The sequence below is a fragment of the Mus caroli genome, unplaced genomic scaffold (assembly GCF_978045245.1).
Source record: "Mus caroli unplaced genomic scaffold, Mus_caroli_1 scaffold_8, whole genome shotgun sequence".
NCBI lineage: Eukaryota > Metazoa > Chordata > Mammalia > Rodentia > Muridae > Mus > Mus caroli.
This window is the reverse complement of record NW_028227263.1, coordinates 102,580,642-102,599,141: the sequence shown is the minus strand read 5'-3', so window position 1 is coordinate 102,599,141 and position 18,500 is coordinate 102,580,642. Positions and strand designations below refer to the sequence as shown.

General features: G+C 48.9%; 1 long non-coding RNA gene across 2 annotated transcripts; it reads left to right on the top strand.

Annotated features, from left to right (window-relative positions):
• Positions 1–13,058: 13,058 nt before the first annotated feature.
• Positions 13,059–17,648, top strand: LOC147003261 (uncharacterized). Of its 2 annotated transcripts, none has more exons than XR_015047747.1 (3): positions 13,059–13,201; positions 17,096–17,187; positions 17,585–17,648. It is a non-coding gene; the product is annotated as an uncharacterized LOC147003261 (long non-coding RNA). The 2 variants fall into 2 exon arrangements; XR_015047746.1 differs by having other exon boundaries at positions 17,582–17,648.
• The last annotated feature ends 852 nt before the right edge of the window (positions 17,649–18,500 follow it).

Below are 18,500 nucleotides of genomic sequence, written 5' to 3'. Positions count from 1 at the left end.
GTCAATAGAGGGTTTGCCTAGCATGCACGAAGCCCTGGGTTCCACCCAGTCACCTTGCAAAGCAGGAGTGATGGCACCAGCAAATCATTCCAGCCCTGGAGAACTGGAGGTTGGAGGATCAGGAGTTCAAGGTTATCCTACAGCTATGTAAAGATTTCTAGGCCAACCTCGATTATAGGAGACCTTGTCTCAGAAAACAAAGCAAAAACCCCAACCTCATCTGGAGGACCACACCTACCACCCTAGCATTGCCGGACTGAGGCAGGAGGACTGCAATGAGTTGAGGTCATGGGTTTAAACAAAGTGATTGAGAAACTTAGTGTGACCCTGTCTCAAAGTACAAAAAGAAGGCTTAAGATGTGGCTCAGTTATAGGGCACTTGATCTGTAAAGCACTAAATTTAAATCACCTTACTGCAAAAATAAATATATCAGCAAACAACGATAAATAAGGACCAAAGTCCCCAAGGCCCTCACCACATAGACACACTCCACCTTGTCTTCCAACTGCTTAGCTCTTGTTGTTCCATAGTCCCTTAAGCACTTAGATCTGCCTCAGGCTTTGAACATTCTCCTAAACTTGCTGTTTCCTTGTGTGTGTGTGTGTATGGCTTTTTTATCTGCATATATGTATGTGTACTGTGTGCATACAGTGCTGTCGGAGGCCAGAAAGGGGATGTCAGATTTCCTGCAACTGGAGTTACAGATGATTCTGAGCTGTCCTGTGGGTACTGGGAATTGAACCCAGGTCCTCTGTAAGAACAGTTTCTGCTCTTAACCACTGAGCCACTGCTGCAGGCCTGCTTCTTTGCTTTGGAGACAGGGTTTCATTCTGCAGCTCTGCCATCCTGGCACTCTATTGTCCATTTGGACATGACAGCTCAGGTGTCTGTAGCCAACCAACCTTACCTGCCAACTATGGATATCATTCATGCCATCAAGGCTAAATCTACCCAGCAACTGGTGATGTCATCATCTGTCTTTACCGGCCTGGTTGCAGAGGTAGCTTTAGTTCTGCTTGCTCAGCCTAAGGGGAGATGGGACTACCTGCATAACAGAGGATGAGTCTGAACTTCTGATCGCTCTGCCTTTGCCGTCTGAGTGTAGGAATGACTGGTATGCACCACCACACATGGCTTAGCAGGCTTTGGTTGCTGGGGATTTTCTCTGATCTGCAAACCCATACCACTCTAATGCCTGCTAACATTTAGTGAGAACACACACAGTTCTAAGCTCTCACTGTACATTCAATCCCAAAACATGGACCCACCAGGCCTATGCATTTGGCCCTGCTGCTGCACACATTTTACAGGCGTGGGCACAGAGACCAGGCTGCCTCATTGAGATCACTTCCTGTCTCTATGATACCACCAGGGATAAGGCAAGACCAAAGAATCAAGTCCAAAGGACGCATGCCCCTGCCTCTAAACCTCTAGCCATCCTCCATCACACCATCCAGAATACATGCTTGAGTTAAAGTCCCAATACGTCTCCTTGGAGACCTTGATACACACACACACACACACACACCACCATCATCATCATCATCATTATCACCACCACCACCACCACCACCTGCAGGATACTCTCAGTTATATTGTGAGCCCGTTGTTATCTGTGTCTGGTCTTCTCCTGAGGTTCCCCGGGGGTAAATAAGCTGAAATAGGGAAATCAGTGGTACAGGGATTGAAACACGCAGACATGTGTGGCCAGAGAAAGAAATAGACCATGAAAGCTTCCTTAATCCCAGCCCTCAGAATGGCCTGGGTCTAGAGAACCTAAGCAATAGTCTGGAATATGTGGGGAAATCCAGCAAGGAGCTAAGATACTACACAAAAATGAAAGATGTTGTCTGGGTCTGAGGCTCAGTTGGTACAGTGCCTGCGCAGCATGCATGAAGCCCTGGGTTAGGTCCCCAGCGTCACATGAACAGAGTGAAGGGACACACACCTGTAATTCCACCATTTTGGAGGTGGAGGCAACAGGATCCAGAGTTCAAGATTTCACATCACCCCAGCCAGAATGGCCCTCATGGAGAAACAAACACCAGACCAGCAAAATGACTTACCAGGGGGAAGTGCTTGCCACCAAACCCCATTCACGGAGTTCAACCCCTGGGCCCACATCAGGAGGCAACAACTGCAGAGAACCATTACAGTGAAGCCAGCTGGTCTACATAGTGAGTTCTGGGCCAGGTAGGGCTACACACGGAAGCCTTGTCAGAAAAACAAATGAGGACTGAGATGGCATCAAGGTAAAGGGTACTTGTCACCAATCCTGATGACTCACGTGGTGGGAGAACCAGCCCCCCCACGCTGCCCTCTGACCTCTGCAGTGAGCCATGGCAGCATGCACCCCACTCATGCTTGTGCACGTGCACACACAAACACATACAGACAGGAGAGGGGCAGGAATACTCCGTTGGGAAAGGTGCCTGCTGGCAAGCCTACTGACCCGCAGGACCAACTCCTGAACATTTTTCTCTGCCCTGAACACATACACTGTGGTTGTGGGTGTTCTGCACAAACATACTTCGCCACTAATAATGAGTATCTTTTATTTTTATTTTTTTTTTCAGTTTTCCCAGGCAAGGTTTCTCTGTGTAGCCTTAGCTGTCCTGAAACTCACTCTATACACCAGGCTGGCCTTGAACTCAGAGATCTGCCTACCTCTGTCTCCAAAGTTCTGGGACTAAAGGCATGTGCCACCACTACCTGGCTCATAAACATATTCTTAAAAACTAAAAATAGCTGGGGAGATGGCCCAGTGATTAAGAGCATGTGCTGATTTTCCTGATGACCCAAGTTCAACTCCCAGCACCCACATCAGGCAGCTCACAACTAACTCCAGCTTCAAGCTGACGCCCGTTCTGGCCCCAGGGGCATCTGTATTCCCATGTACATACCCACCCACTCATAGACAGATACACATGTGTGTGCATGCACACACATTAAAACAATTTATTTGTTTTCAGTTTATGTGTATGAGTGTATGTCTGCAGCACATTTGTGCAGTGTCTGTGGAGACCAGCAGACAGCAGAGCTTTCCTGAAACTAGAATTAAAAGTGATTGTTTGCAGCCAAGTGGATTCTGGGTATTGAACCTGGTTCTTCTACAAGAGCAGTGCATGTTCTTAATCACCAGGTTTTCCCTTCTGCCCCCAAATGTTTTTTAAAAAACTAAAAATTTGACTTGGAAAGATAGCTCAGCTGTTCAGCTGATCGCTGCTCTTGCAGAGGTCCTAGACTGGGTTCCATCTCAGAAACACCTATAACTCCAGTCCAGGTTATCTGACGCCCTCTTCTGGCCTTTATGGGCACTGCACTCTCACGATGCACATAAATACAGGCAAGTGTACACACATACACATAACTGAATCTAAAAAAAAACAAAAACAATAACAAAAACAAAAACAAAACAAAAACCAGGGGCAACAGAGATAGCCTAGAGGTTAAGATCACCAGCTGTTCTTGTAGTAAACCCAGCTTCTATTGTAGCATCTGTATGAATGCACACAACCATCTGTGACTCCCATTCTAGGGCATTCAACACATTTTTCTGGTCTCTGCAGGCACCAGGCATGCATATATACATAAAATAATAAAGTAATTTTACTTATGTAGGCAAAACACAGATGCACATCAAAAAATGCACTTAAAATAATAACCTTTTTTTTTACATTGTAAAGCTAATCCAAAATTAGAAGTACCATCCGAGCAGCTCTCCACACGTGGACGTGCGCCTAGAGCACGCTGAGGGGTTACACCACAGGCACATCTGCTCATCCATGCTCACTGCTTCTCTATTCACAAAAACCAGGAAGTGGAAGCAGCCTAGATGTCTAGCAACCGATGAATAGATAGAGAATGTGGTGCAGACACAATGAAGCTTTATTCGACTGTAATGAGAAATCATGTTCTCTGTGGGAAGATAGACGGGACTGCAAATCACGCTAAAGGATCTCAGACAGCTTCAAAAAGACAAATACTGCATGCTTTATCTCACAGGTAGACTCTAGATTAAGATATATTACAAATAAGAATCATACATGATATGTTTCACTATATATAACACAAAAAATAGAAGGGATTCGGGTGTGTTCAAGCCTGTCATCCCAGCACTTGTGAGGTGGGTGCAGGAAGACCTTCAGGTCAAGGACAACCTGGGCTTACCAGAAGTGCTGGGTTAGCCTGGGCTATGTGAGATAGTGTCCCTAAAAAGAAAAGGCCAGGCAGTGGTGGCACACACATTCAGTTCCAGCACTCAAGAGGCAGCAATAGGCAGATCTCTGTGCATCTGAGGCCAGCCTGGTCTAGATAGTGAGTTCCAGGACAGCCAGGGTTATACAGTGAGAACCTGTCTCAACAACAACAACAACAAAAAAAAAAAAAAAAAAGGAAAGAAAGAAAGAAAAGAAAAATAAGAGCTAAGAAGATGGCTCAGTCAGTAAAGTACTTGCAGTGCAAAAAACAAAGAACTGGGTTTTCAGTCCCTCCTCCTCCACACCCCCATCACCCATGTAACAAACCAGGTCTAGTGGTGCAAGCTGATAATCTCTGGGCAGACAAAGGCAGGAGGGTCCCCAGGGCTCACTAGTCAGCCAGGAGAGCTAAGCTGGCATGTGCCGGATTCAGAGACCTTGTCTCAACAAATGCAGAGAAGAGCATGCGAGATAGTTCAGCCAGAAAAACTGTGTGCTGTCTAGTCTGAGGACCTGAATCTCATCCAGGGACCCCCCCCCCCCCCGTGGTGATGAGAAGTGGGAAGTCAGTCTCTGTGAAGGGAAAGAGGGCAGAAAAACCAAGAGAGTCACAGGTTGGATATGACACAAGCACGCTCCAAATATTTCTGAAAATTATGTAATTAACCCACCCCTTTTAATTTTGAAACTAAAACATATAATTAGACACATGAACTTATAGAGCCCTCCCACCCCACCCTCAAGCGCGAATCAGAAGCAGAAAGGAGAAAAGATGGGGAGTCAGGGTTGGATGGCTGCCCCATGGTGCAAAAGAGTTTTGAGTGAGCACAAAAGGTGGGGGACCTTGGACTCCAGAGAGCAAGGGGTGAGCTTGTGTTTCTGCCTGTAAATGTTCTCCAAGGCAAAGGCTCGGATGATGCCAGCATTATTTTTGGTTACTGTTGTTCTGTCGTTGGCTGTTGTTCTGGTCCATGTGACTCTGGGCTGGAAGTAGCCCCAGGACCAGAGAGAGTTGGCAGCCTCCTGTGGTTCAGGGACAAGTGGCAGGCCCTGCTCTGCAAAAAGAAATATTTAGAGTGCCTACTGTGTTCTGGGCATTGCTCCCGTTTGGGACTAGCTGGATTTCCTGCATAAAGCAAGATATTAGAAACTCCCCAGCTAATCTGAAGAAGGGAACTCAAGTAAGCTGCCGCTATGACAGAAGAAACTGAGATGGAGACAATTCCGAGTCTGTCTTCCATGGATAGTAACTCTGCGTCCATCCTTGAGCGGTTCCTGGAGCTAATGAGGCACTTCAAGACAGACCCTGACCCTAACGAGGAGACTGTGGAGGTCTCAGCTGACTCATTCAAAATGACAAAAGGAGGCACTAGGATCTGGTTCCTATATGGAAGGTGTGAGATGGGACTCAAGCAGTTGTCCGTGGTCCACACATCTGAGCTGGAGTCAAGGGAACATAGTTTTGTGTCTCACTTTGTGAGAAGCTATGGGTCAGACTCTGGCCTAAGAGTTAGTTTAATGTGCCCAACCCTGCGGCACAAGGATTGGGAAAGGTACGCCATACCCATCGGGTTCTACAAAGCAGTACCCTGAGGACTCCTCAATATGATCCTGGACTTCCGGAAGCTTTGAAGAGTGTCACACTTTCTTCTGGGTACCAAAGCAGGGATGGCATGTCACAGGATTTCTGACTCCCTAGAGTGTTCAGCATAGGCTCTTTTTGTTCATGTTTTTTCAACGTCCTTGTTGGGACAGGGGGTTGTTGGGTCTTATGTCTATCAATGGTACATTAAGCTATCCCCACCCCCCAAAAGAAACCCCCCGGCTTTATCAAGGTTTGGGCTATAACTATCTGGCTCTGATAAGAGGTGGAGGTGAGGGAGCGAATGGATGGATGAACTCATGTCTTAATAAAGCTTTATTCATATACACAGGGTGACTGTGGCCCTCGGGCTGCAGGTTGGAAAGCCCAGTCTTGGTATCTCAGAAGATGGCAAGCAGAAAGATTTGTTAATCTGGCTACCTGGGAGGCAGCAGGACACAGGTCGCCCCTGGCCACCTCCTGTTCATCTCTCACTCTGGATGCATATCTAGGGGACAATCCGATCACACTGAGAGGTCAAGTAGGGTTTCCACTGGGGCCACCAAGTGTTGTCCATCCCCCTTCACCTCCCTTTCCTGGCTAGTTCTTGTCAGTGTGAGTCACCCAAGAAGAGAGAACCTCAGTTCGGTGGGATCCCTGGGCAGGTGGTCCTGGGTTGGATAAGAGATGAGGGTGAGCAAGGCTTGGGGAGCAAGCCAGTGAGCAGTACCCCTCCATGCTCTCCACATCAGCTCCTGCCTTGAGTTTCTGCCCTGATTTCCCTGCATGATAGACTGCGACACAGGACTGACGCCAAATAAACCGTTTCTTCCCCCAAGATGGATTTGGTCGGTGTTTTATCACAGCAACAACAGAAAACAAACACGAACACACACCCTGCTCCAGTCCCACTGGCCTCTAGTTTTCTCCTCATGCACACTAGACTTCTGTCCTGCTCAGCCCCACTCCTTCCCTTCTTGGGCGTGGGGTAGGAGGTCTTCCCTGAGTGCCTGCTCACACACACACCCCAGGACCTGACACCCCTTTCCTGCTTTCATTTTATGGTTTAACTGGTTTGGTTTATTTTTTATGTTTTTATTTTTGTTGTTTTTGCTGTTGTTGGGGGTTTTTGAGACAGGTTTCTCTGTGTAGTCCCGGTGGTCCTGGAATTTGCTCTGTAGACCAGGCTGGTTTTGAACACAAAGAACCACATGCCTCTGCCTCTCAGGCTCTGGGATCAAAGGCAGGGGCCACCACCACCTGGCCAACTGGTTTGGTTTAATGAGACAGATCTCATGTAGCATAGGCTGACCTCGAACTTGCAATGTATGATGGCCTTGAAATTCTGATCCTCCTGCCTCCATCTCCTGGGCTCTGGAATCACAGGGTTCATGGGTGCTGATGTCAAATCCTCCGGGTCACATGGTGTGAGCCATCCCCCAACACCACTTCCTTTAACTAAAACAGTGAGTCTGGGATAGTAGTGTACACCTTCATTCCCAAAAGTCCGGAGGCAGGAGGATCAACAGTTCCAAGCCAGACCGGGCCACAGAGTAGGATCAAAAACCAAACAAAAAGGAGAACAAAACCAAAACCCCCTCAGTCAATGAGGTAACCTAGCTGCCGGTGAGAGTGACACTCCCCATGTCCCTCATCCATCCCACTTCTCCAGCAAGCTAAACCACTGATAATACTTTGCTGTGGATTTATTGAGTGTTTATATCTGAGGCAGAGCAAGCTGGTTATAGCCATCCTGTACTGGGAGATCCTGAGTGCAGGCTGTCTTAAATATTTCATACCCTGGAGCTCACAGCTGCCCCAAGGCCAGTGCGTGAAGGCTCCTATGTCACAGGAGACAAGGATGTTGGTGAAGCACAAGGCTTGCACCAGCCTCCATAGGCGGAGTGGAGGGATTAGCATAGCAACCAGGGAGTCCCAAGACCCTACTAGCTCTGCCCTTAGAGGCGGGAAACCAGAGTGTTTGATGGTGGTACTCTGTGGGTGTACAATCCTGGCTCCCCTGAACATGGCCCAGAGGGGTCAGATGAACAGCTCTGGTCACAGAATCTGCATCTCCCCACACTCCTGAATTTCATTATCCCCCGAAAACTCAGGCTGACACTTAGTGAGTTTGTTTGTTTGTTTGTTTGTTTCTCAAGACAAGGTTTCTCTGTGTAGCCCTGGTTGTCCTGGAACTCACTCTGTAGACAAGGGTGGCCTCGAACTCAGAGATCTTCCTGCCTCTGCCTCCTGAGTGCTAGAATTAAAGATGTGTGCCACCAACACCTGGCTAAACTTAGTGGGTTTTGTTTTTGTTTTTGTTTTGTGTTTTTTGGGGTTTTTTTTTGGGGGGGGGTTCGAGACAGGGTTTCTCTGTCTAGCTCTGGCTGTCCTGGAACTCACTTTGTAGACCAGGCTGGCCTCGAACTCAGAAATCCGCCTGCCTCTGCCTCCCAAGTGCTGGGATTAAAGGCGTGTGCCACCACGCCTGGCTAAACTTAGTGTTTTAAAAGATTTTTTTTAAATCTATGGATGGTTTGCCTGTTGCTTAGTGCTTCTGGAGGCCAGAAGAGGCTGACAGATCCCCTGGGACTGGAGTTACAGATAGATCTAAGCCAAGTGGTGCTGAGAATCACACCCGGACCCTCTGGAGAGTCAGCCAGTGCTCTTCACCACTAAGACAGCTCTCTAAAGCCCCTCAGTTGAGTTTTCTTGCTTTTACTTATTTATGCATGTGCACGGGCCGGTGCAGCTCATGCCTGTGGAGGTCAGAGGACAACACTAGGCAATCCGTTCTCTCCTTCCACCCTGTGGATCCTGGATATTTGTCAGGCTTGGAGGCAAGGGCCCTTAACTGCTGAGCCATCTTGCTGGTCCCTAGCTGAAATCTAAGTGACATTACTTGTTGAAGATATCAGGAGGTGTCATGAAACACACTCACTGGGATGAATTAACACCAGCACCATAGTCGGGTACCTTGGGAGCAGGGGGCTGTCACTTACACAAATCACCCCGCAGGCACACCAGCTATCCCAGGAATATGCACTATCACTAGAGTGGACTAATTGTAGAGAGTCTAGGCTGTTTATCTCAGGATCATACTGATCAAAGGAGTAGGCCGATTATCCTCTGAGCTGACTATGTGTGGATCACGTAGGCTAATAATCACGGGGGCAGATAAGTCATCTTCAGAGCGAACTAATTATCCTGCATAAAAACTATTTATCGTGAGAGTTTGGATAATTATCTTGGAGGAAATCACATATCCCGTGAGTAGGCCACTTCTCCAGATTGGACATCCTGGAGTCATCTTGAAAGAGCAGGCTAGCCCATGACAGAGTTGCCATACAATAAACACAAGCTCTGTCCCAGCATGCCTTGGCTCCCGTGTGGAGCACTGTACATGGTAATATAATGGCATCACGGAAACGGAAAACCGTGGTACTGGGCTTCCTGCCCTCCAGAACAACATGAAGAGGAAAACCTTTTTGTTTGATTCACCTGGCCTGTGACCATAGACAATAGACAAGGAACAGAGACTCTTCCTGTCACACTGAATGTCTCTTTATACCTTGGCCCCTATGTCCACCTATCCTCATTACTGCACAGTTGACCTTCACCTTGTAGCCACACTCGGCCCTGCTTACCACTTTCACTCATCTAACCTCCAGGCCACCATCACCTCCTGTACCTGCCTTTGACCATGTCTGCTCCCTACATGGCAGTCTGAGCCACCCTGTTGGAACCCAAGTTGCCCGAAGACACCCTAATCACTGAGTCCCCCTGCTGCCCCAGTCATGCTCAGAGCCTTCAGTCAGACCACTGGCCCCTGCTGGATGTGGCCCACGGTCATCTTCAAGTTTACTTCTGCTATCTTCCCCTCAGTAGCTCAGGCATGAGAACACAGGCCTCTTTGTAGTTCCTCCTCACACACACACAGGCCCTCACATAGACCCTTTCCTGCTACCTCTTACCAGCATCCCCATGGCTCAAGTCTCACACATCATGAGATGCTTAGTTCATAATCACAAGCTAGAATCACCTGAGAAGAGAGCCTCAGTTAAGGAATTGTGCAGAGTGGGTTGGTCTGTGGGGGATTTTTATGCTTGCTAATTATTTCAGGAAGACCTGTCCACCGTGGGTGGCACTATTCCCTAGGCAGGGAACCCTAACCTATATGAGTGATGAAAGCTGGGTGTGCATAAACAAGCAGGCAGCATGGGTGCATTTGTTTCTCACTACTTTTGACTGTGGATTAATGTAACTATCTGCTTGAGTGCCTGACTCAGTTTCTCAAAAAAAAAAAAAAAAAAAAAAAAGGACTGTAATTTGGAATTGTTAAGTAAAATATCTCTGTTGCTTTTTGTCAGGATGTTTTTATTAATTGAGAACAGAAACAGATGCAAATGCTCTCTTGCTCATCCAAGCCTGCTCTTACACAGTATCCTTCCTAGGGAATGGTACTGCCCATACTGGGCTGGGTTTTCCCACCTCAGTTAACCCAATAAAGACAGTCCCACACAGATATTCCCACAGGCCAACACAGGGTAGACAGTCTCTCGTTGAGACTCTCTTCCCAAGGGGAATTCTAGGTCGTGTCAAGTTGACAATTAAAGCTAACAATAAAGGCATCCATGATTGGTCATCAATGGTCTCTGTGACAAGTGTTTTCTTCCTTCCTTCCTTCCTTCCTTCCTTCCTTCCTTCCTTCCTTTCTTTCTTTCTTTCTTTCTTTGATATATATACATAGATACATATATAGATAGATGGGCTGGGGTGCTTCTAGCTCAAGCCAACTGACACCATTTAATAACTCCAGATTTCCATATACAGAGAAATGGCTGGCAGATACCCCTGCAGGTTCTATTGTGAGTTTGTTGGGTGTTGTCATTCATTGTTCTCCTTCTTAGTTTTATTTAGTTTTCATTTTTTAAGATTTATTTGTTTTATTTTAGCTATAAGGGTATTTTGCCTGTCTGCATATGCACTTTGTGTATGCCTGGTACCCAAGGAGGTCAAAAGAAGGCATTAGATCGCCTAGGACTGGGCTTATGAACAGTTATAAACTACCATGTGGGTTCTGAGAACTGGACCCAGGCCCTCTGCAAGAATATCCACCTCTCATAACTGCTAAGCCATTGCTCCAGCCTCTATTTCTGTTTTCCAATTGTGCTCGTGCGTGTGCATTTGTGTGTGTGTGTGTGTGTGTGGTGCATGGGCACACAGTGACCACAGAAGCCAGAAGAGGGCATTGGATCCCCTGGAGTTAGAGTTGTAGGCAGCTGTGAGATGCCCAGAGTGTATGCTGGGAACTGAACTCATGTCCTCTGTAAGAGCAGTATGTGCTTATAACCACTGAGCCATCTCTCCAGCTTTGGACCTTGTTTTTCTGTGACAGGACCTCTCTGAACATGGAGTTTAGTTTCCTAATTAGGCTTGTCTAGCTGGCCATGGAGCCCCAAGTTCTGTCTCTGCTCCCCAGCACTGAAACTACAGGGCACAAACTGCCATGCCCAGCTTGTGTCCATGGGTAGGGGATGAAGTCCTCATGCTTTTGTGGCAAGTCCTGTGGAGACAAAGTCATCTCCTTGGCCTTCCTTAAGATTTTGGTTCAGGGAAATAGGATCTATGTGTATAAGACTGTGACTCTTACCTAGGAAATAGTATCTTTAGCACAAGGAATTCGACTTTGTCCTTCCTGTTTAGCAACATGCCTTGAGGAGCCCTGGCTGTCCTGGAACTCACTCTGTAAGCCAGGCTGGCTTCACACTCACAGAGACCTTCCCGCCTCTGCCTCCCGATTGCTGGGATTAAAGGCATGCGCTGCCACCACCACCTCCGAGCCCTTGAGGGACTTTCTAAACTCTTATATTTCTGTTCCACTCCATCTCTTTCCCTGATGCACGGTCCTCTGTGAGCACCGTCCCTCTCTCCGTCTGTACCTCTCACCTGGGAGGAGCTGCGAGTGACTTTTGCACATTCCATTCCCTTTACAGATGGCAATATGGTGAACACCCCACTTCCTATGTCCTTGTACAAGATCTGGGACTAACACTCGGCCAAAGAGCACAAGCAATCACAATCTTAATAGGGCTGTTTAACTGCCGCCCACGGTGTTGTCTCCTTCGGAAGAAGAAAAGAAGAAACAAGAACAGTCATTGGGCCAGTGAGTGAGTCTGGAGAGGTTCTGCCCCTCAAGAGGCTCACCTGTCCTTCATGTCTCTGGGACACACCGTGGACTGTTGGCCCTTGGAGCTGGCTGTCCCCTCCTCCACCCTTCTCTGGAGCGGGAATGTTGCTAAGGTTTCAAAATCCACCGTAAACAGTGGGAGTCAAGGAGAGTGTGAACTATGTCCCAGGACACAGCAGCGCCACTTCCAAACAACGGGAGAAGGACTCTGGGACATGGTGGCACTGTTCAAGCAGCCTGTGGGTGAGGAGCCAGATTGGGTTCAGCTCCTTGGGGAAGTGATACAATAAAATAGATGTCACATGTGTGCACCCACACTTTACTGCATGACCCCGGCACTCAGGAGAATCAAAACTCTAAAGCTAGCCTCGGTCCATAGAATAAGTTGAGGTCAGCTAGGACAACCAGAGACCTTGTCTCGGAAACATAAGCAAATAAGGTTTGCTCGCCAGTTTCTAGGGGCAAACAATCATAGGCTGATCGTGTGTCAAAGGATGGCATCCCAGCTCCTTGGGAGGCTGAAGCAGAAGCATCGTAAAGTTTAACCCCTACTGGCGCTACAGAGAGAATTAAAGTCCAGGGCAACTTAGTGAGGCTCTGTCTCAAAATAAAAAGTATAAAGAAGGCTTGGGGCTTGGTTCGGCAGTAGACCACCTGACTGGGATACCCAGTGAGGGGCTGGGGGTGTGGCTCAATGGTAGAGCCCCTGCCTAGAATCCCCCAGTGAGGGGCTGGGGGCGTGGCTCAGTGGTAGAGCCCCTGCCTAGAATCCCCCAGTGAGGGGCTGGGGGTGTGGCTCAATGGTAGAGCCCCTGCCTAGAATCCCCCAGTGAGGGGCTGGGGGCGTGGCTCAGTGGTAGAGCCCCTGCCTAGAATCCCCCAGTGAGGGGCTGGGGCGTGGCTCAGTGGTAGAGGACCTGCCTAGAATCCCCCAGTGAGAGGTTTAGGGCGTGGTTTAGTGGAAGAGTGCCTGGCTTTTATGTCAGAGCTTTGGGTTCGATCCTCAGCATTCTAAAATGAATGACTGAATAATTGAATGAGTTTAAATTCCATGTAGCCCCCCCCCCCCCGGAGGCTTCTTGAAAATGAACTGTCACAGGCAACAATATGAGACTGGGCAGGCCTGTAGCTCAAGTTTAAGGACATAGGCTATGTTAGGAGAACCTAACTGCTGGAATTACTCAACGAGACGCTGCGAGGAGTGATCCAGGGCACAGTGAAGGCCTAAGGTGACTGTGGGTTGGGGAGGGCTCAGGTAGAGAGGGAGTCTTAACGGGAAACATAAGCAACAGAGGAAGAGAATGAGGTGGACAAGAGACGGGGAACTGCACCCACAGACAGTTCCCTGCACCTGCTCTTTCCCCACCACCGATCTCTGCTCAGATGCTTCCCAGACTCCAGTCCTTCCCCAGAGGGCCTTGTTGAAGACAGAAATCCACCTGTGCCTCAGGTTCCCCAGGCGGCAGAAGTGACTATAAAGCATCTATCACACAGAGCTGTCAAAAAGCTAATCGATCCATCAACATCTGGTACTAGGCACTGGAAAAAACGGCTTCTGCAGACGTGCGATGCTGCCGATCCCGCCCCCATCTCTGTTTCTGAGACAGGGTTTCCCGTAGCTCAGGCTGTCGTCAGCTGAGGATGGCCTTGGATCTCTGATCCCCCTGTCTCTACTTCCCTCTTGTTGGGATGGCAGGTGTCTGTCACCACGCTTGGTTTACGTGGGCATAGGGATGAAACCCAGGGCCGTGTACCTGCTAGGTGCGTGTTTATCCAGAGTCACATCTCCAACTCCATTTGTATTGAGAGCAGCCTCAGCGCTTTGGGAAGACCTGGCTGCAGGCTGTCTCCTTCAGGAAGCCTTCTCAGCCTGCTCAGCTCCGAGTCTTGTTTATGTCCATGCCCATTTCAAGTGTACCCTGCCTTGGGTTCCCTGTGACTTGGCACAGTGGCTGGCATCCCTAGGGCCTCCAGAAGACCCAGGGTTCTGGATGGAATGCAGGTGGAGTGTGCGGATAAGGCAGGTGTGTGATTAACTAGTGTATAGCAGACTGCACATGATAGTGGCTAGAGACACGGGGGGGGGGGGAGGAGTGGGGGGGTGACACCGGTGCTGAGTTGTCCTTGGTTCCGGCCACCTGTGGTCTGTGGTTCCTTCCTCGTGGGAGACCAGGCTGGGGGTGGGGTTTGGATTGGTATCCCCCAGTTTTATCAGCCACATTGTTAAGTCACCTAGAGCCCCACAAGGCTGGTAGCTACCATGTTGTCAGAATGGATATCCTACATTTCCATCCTCATGGATTATTCTACAAGTCTTGGGGGCAGGGGTGGGGAGAGGCCTGTCCCTGCAGTGACCACGTTCCCCTGAGAGGATACAGATGAATGTTTACAGGAAAGTACCACATTCCCCCTAATGGAGTAGGGGAAGGACCTGGGAGAGAATGAGATTAACTGGCCGGGGTGGAGATGGCTGCTTGCCCAGTAATGAGTGTTTACTAAGCAGGGCACCTGCCTGTCAGGATCCCTCAGCCCCCTCTTCTCAAGACCGCAGAGGCATTAACCATTTGAGCCCTGGGCCTGGGCCCCAGCCATCCCTAGGACAATCTCTCTGAAGCGCTGGCTCCTGTTGAGATAGGAGCCTGGCCATTCTTCTCAAGGCCAGTGTCATCTTGGCAGTCAGCTGGGTGGATGCAAGGGCACTGTGCTCTCGGCCTGCACTTCCCCACCCAGCCCGCTAACCAAGTATCCCTGCTCCTATCTTCTCCTCCCTATGCCTCACAAGTTTAAGACTCTCCCAGCTGGTTTCAGCCTCCAGTTCATCCCTCCTGCCCTGCCTCTATTCCCAAGTCTTTCTATGCCCAGGACTGATTCTGCCTCCTGGATCCAACTCCTGTGGCTCCCCAGGACCCAGCACTGCTCTGGCTCTGCCTCCTGGTTCTGGGAACATAATTATCTCTACAGAAGCAGTTGACTTTGCCAGATCCTTTCTCCTCCCTCCAACCTTCAGCATCCACCTGTACCCAGCCTTCTAAGAAGCCCCACCCCCACCCCCCGCCATGACTCTTCTGAATGTCTGCACCAAGGTGTGGGTCACACACCAGCCTGTCTGCTGTTAGTTCCTGACACCTGCCAGGCTTCCTTTTGGAAGTGTGACCTCCCAGATGACTTCACTTGTGTGGCCCTAGCTGGTCTGGAACTGTCTACGTAGACCAGGCTGACCCTAAATCCACAGAGACCCACCTGCCTCTGCCTACTAAATGTTAGGGTTAAAGGTGTGCATCACCACCCGTGATGGGAAATTCTTTGTTGCTGGAGTCACCACATCCTAGAAGGGAACTGACACAAAGTGTGTACTTAGTTATGTGTGGCAGGGAAGTGAATGGCAGCACAAAAAGAGCCAACTAAGCATCATATCTGGGATTTGAACTCACATCCCTCTAGTGACTATGCTAACTTTTTTTTTTTTTTTTTAATGTATAAGTGCTGCCTACTGCTCAGGCCTCTCATGCCAGCACTTAGGTGTCTGAGGCAGAAGGATTGCTTTAAGTTTGAGGCCAGTCTGGGCAACATAAGGAGACCCTGTCTCAAAATCCAAATATAAAAAAAATTAAATGTACGTGTACGTGTGTGTGTGTGTGTTCAGGGAGGGAAGTGCGTGTGCATGTGTGTGCCTGTTCATGGCAGGGGAGGGGAGGAAGAGGCCAAGCCTAGGGGTCTCTCTCAGAAGTTCTCAATTTTGGTTTTTGAGGCAGGGACACTAGTTCAACTAGGCTGACTACAGTAAAGCCCTAGCTATCCCCTCCTGTCTCCGTTCATCAGCACTGGAATTACAGGTACATGATGCTGTGTCCTGCCTTTTTGTGAGTCCTAAGAATCTGACCCAGGTCACTATTGCCAGGCACTTAACCAACTGAGCTGTCTTCCCAGTCCTCAAAGTGTGCATTTCTGCCATGGTTGAGTTTGTCCCCTGTGTGTGCCAGGTACTTCTGTAGGCTGGGAATGCCACAGTGAGGTAGACAGTGTCAGCCCGTGTCAGGGAAACAGCGGGTGGGTGGTGAGCGCTCAGCACACTATTAGGTGGTGGTGTCTTTTAAAGCATTGAGTTAGGGCTGGAGAGATGGCTCAGTGGGTAAGGCTGCTCACTGCCAACCCTAGTCCTGAGCGTCCACCCAGCAAAAGAGGACAAGCTTGCAAGTCACCCCCAGCCTGTTTTTTAATACACAAATGAATATATTTTAAAATTTTATTTATTTTAAACATTTTTTTCACATTTATTCCTTTCTATTCGTGATGAAGAGGGCTTGGGGGAGGCACACAGACCACAAAGCACGTGGAGGTCAGAGGACGCCTGTGGAGCTGTCCTCTTCTACCACGCAGGATGGAACTCAGGTTTCTAGGCTTGGCAGCAGGAGCCTTTACCCACGGAGCCATCTTGTCAGCCACAAAATAAATAAACACTATTTAAAAATTTTTAAACAGCCAATTTTTATTCTATTTGTTTACTTACTTAATTACTTACTTACTTATTGGCTTTTTGAGGCAGGGCTTCTCTGTGTAACAGCCCAGCTGTCGTGGAACTCGCGTGGTAGACCATACTGACTTCTAACTCCCAGAGATAGATTCCCCCGGCCTCTGCTTCTCATGTGCTGAGATTTCAGATGTGTGCCACCAACAAGCAGTCACAATTTGTGTCTGTGTGTCCGTGTGTGTATGTGTTTCACACAAATGTATACTGCTCACAACAGCAGCCAACACCCGGTGGCTGAGTCATAAAGATTGCTGCCAGACATACAGGGCTGAGGTGATGAACTATAAGAACCAGAAACCAAAGTACAGCCGAGATGGCTGTTTGAGGGTGGGGGTGTCGCTCACTTGGCAGCTTGCTTGCTGCCAAGGAGGAGGAGGCTCTGGGCTTCATCCCCAGCACCACATGAACAGAGCCGAGCAGTGCATGCCTCTCACCCCAGAGCTCAGCAGAAGGACCAGGGGTTTAAGGTCATCCTGGGCTACACAGAGATTCCGAGGCCAGCCTGGACCACATGAGAACTTGACTAAAAATAAATGGAAGTATGAAGGACTACTGAGGGGGCTCAAGGATTTAAAAACACTGCTTGCTCTTGCAGGGCACCTGGGTTCAATTCCCAGCACCCACATGTTGGCTCACACCCATCTGGAACTGCAGTCCCAGGGGATCTGACGCCCTCTTCTGGCATCAGTGAGTACTGCATGCACGTGGTGCATAGACATACCTACAGGCAAAGCACCCACACACATAAAATAAAAATAAATACATCTTCTAAAAAGGAATGGAACTTTGAAACCTCTAGGCCCTGCCACCTTTCCCCATAATCTGGTACCTTCAGACCCATTAAACTATCACCTCCTGCGTTTGCAGTTTCTCAACCCAAGGCTGTGATTATTCCATGAACATTGGTCATTAACTCCTAGTTACCAAGCGCTGTCCTTCAGACCACATATTCCCACAGCCCAAAGTGCTTGTTAAATGTGTATTGAGAAAAAAACAAAACAAACAGTTCATTATTTGCATCAATGAGCTGTGTATGGAAAACTGTAGCTGCAGAGAGGTGCTGGGTCATATGGTCTGTTAGCAGGTGACTGAGCTGACGTCACGGAAATGGGACCTGCTGGAGCCAACAGCCTCCTGATGCCACCCACCAGTGCTGCAGCACCGTCTGAAGCTTTAATAAAGTTTAAAATGTTTTACACTTATTTATTGGGAAGGGGCACTCGTGCCACACACGAGGAGGTCAGAGGACAATTTGACAGAGTTTAGGGGATCAAGCCTAGGTCCATATCTTAAAACAAGGGGGTGGGCAGCAAGATGGCTAAGTGGGTAAAGGTGTTTGTCATGCAAACTTGGAGCCCTGAGTTTGCTCCCTGGAAGCTATGTAAAAATTGGAAGGAAAAACAGATTCCACAAAGGTGTCCTCTGACGTCACCAATCCCACCACCACCACCCCCATGCCCCTGCCTAGACACATGTGCATCATGGACAGGCACACAGACAGTGCCTGAAGAACAATAATATGCAGAAATAGTTTGGCAGCCTTTTTCTAGAATGTTCTTAGCGGCTCTGGGGTAGCAATCCCCTATAAAATCCTCATCCCCTGTGAAAGGATGAAAGACTAAGATATTTGCCCAGCACCACCCAGCAGGTGCGGGTGAAGAGGAAGGGCTTCTCTTTTGCTCTGCTCGGTAACTGGAAGCAACATTCCAAGAGGAGAGGGTTCAGCCACCTGCTCAGCAGGTAAGATCACAGCCTCAGCCCGCTGTGCTAGGGATGGACAAGAGGGGGCCTGTCTACACTACTAGATGGCTCTGAGGTTAAGACTTGCTTGTTACTGCAGCACAACCCACTTTATCCTGACTGCTGCAGCCACGCCACATTCCCCCAGTCATTCTCCCCTTCTCCTGCCTTCTTGTCTTCATCAGCTCCCTCTTTTCCCCCTCCCCTCCCTGCACTAAGCTACACCCCCCCCCATCTTACAGCACACATGGGACTACCCA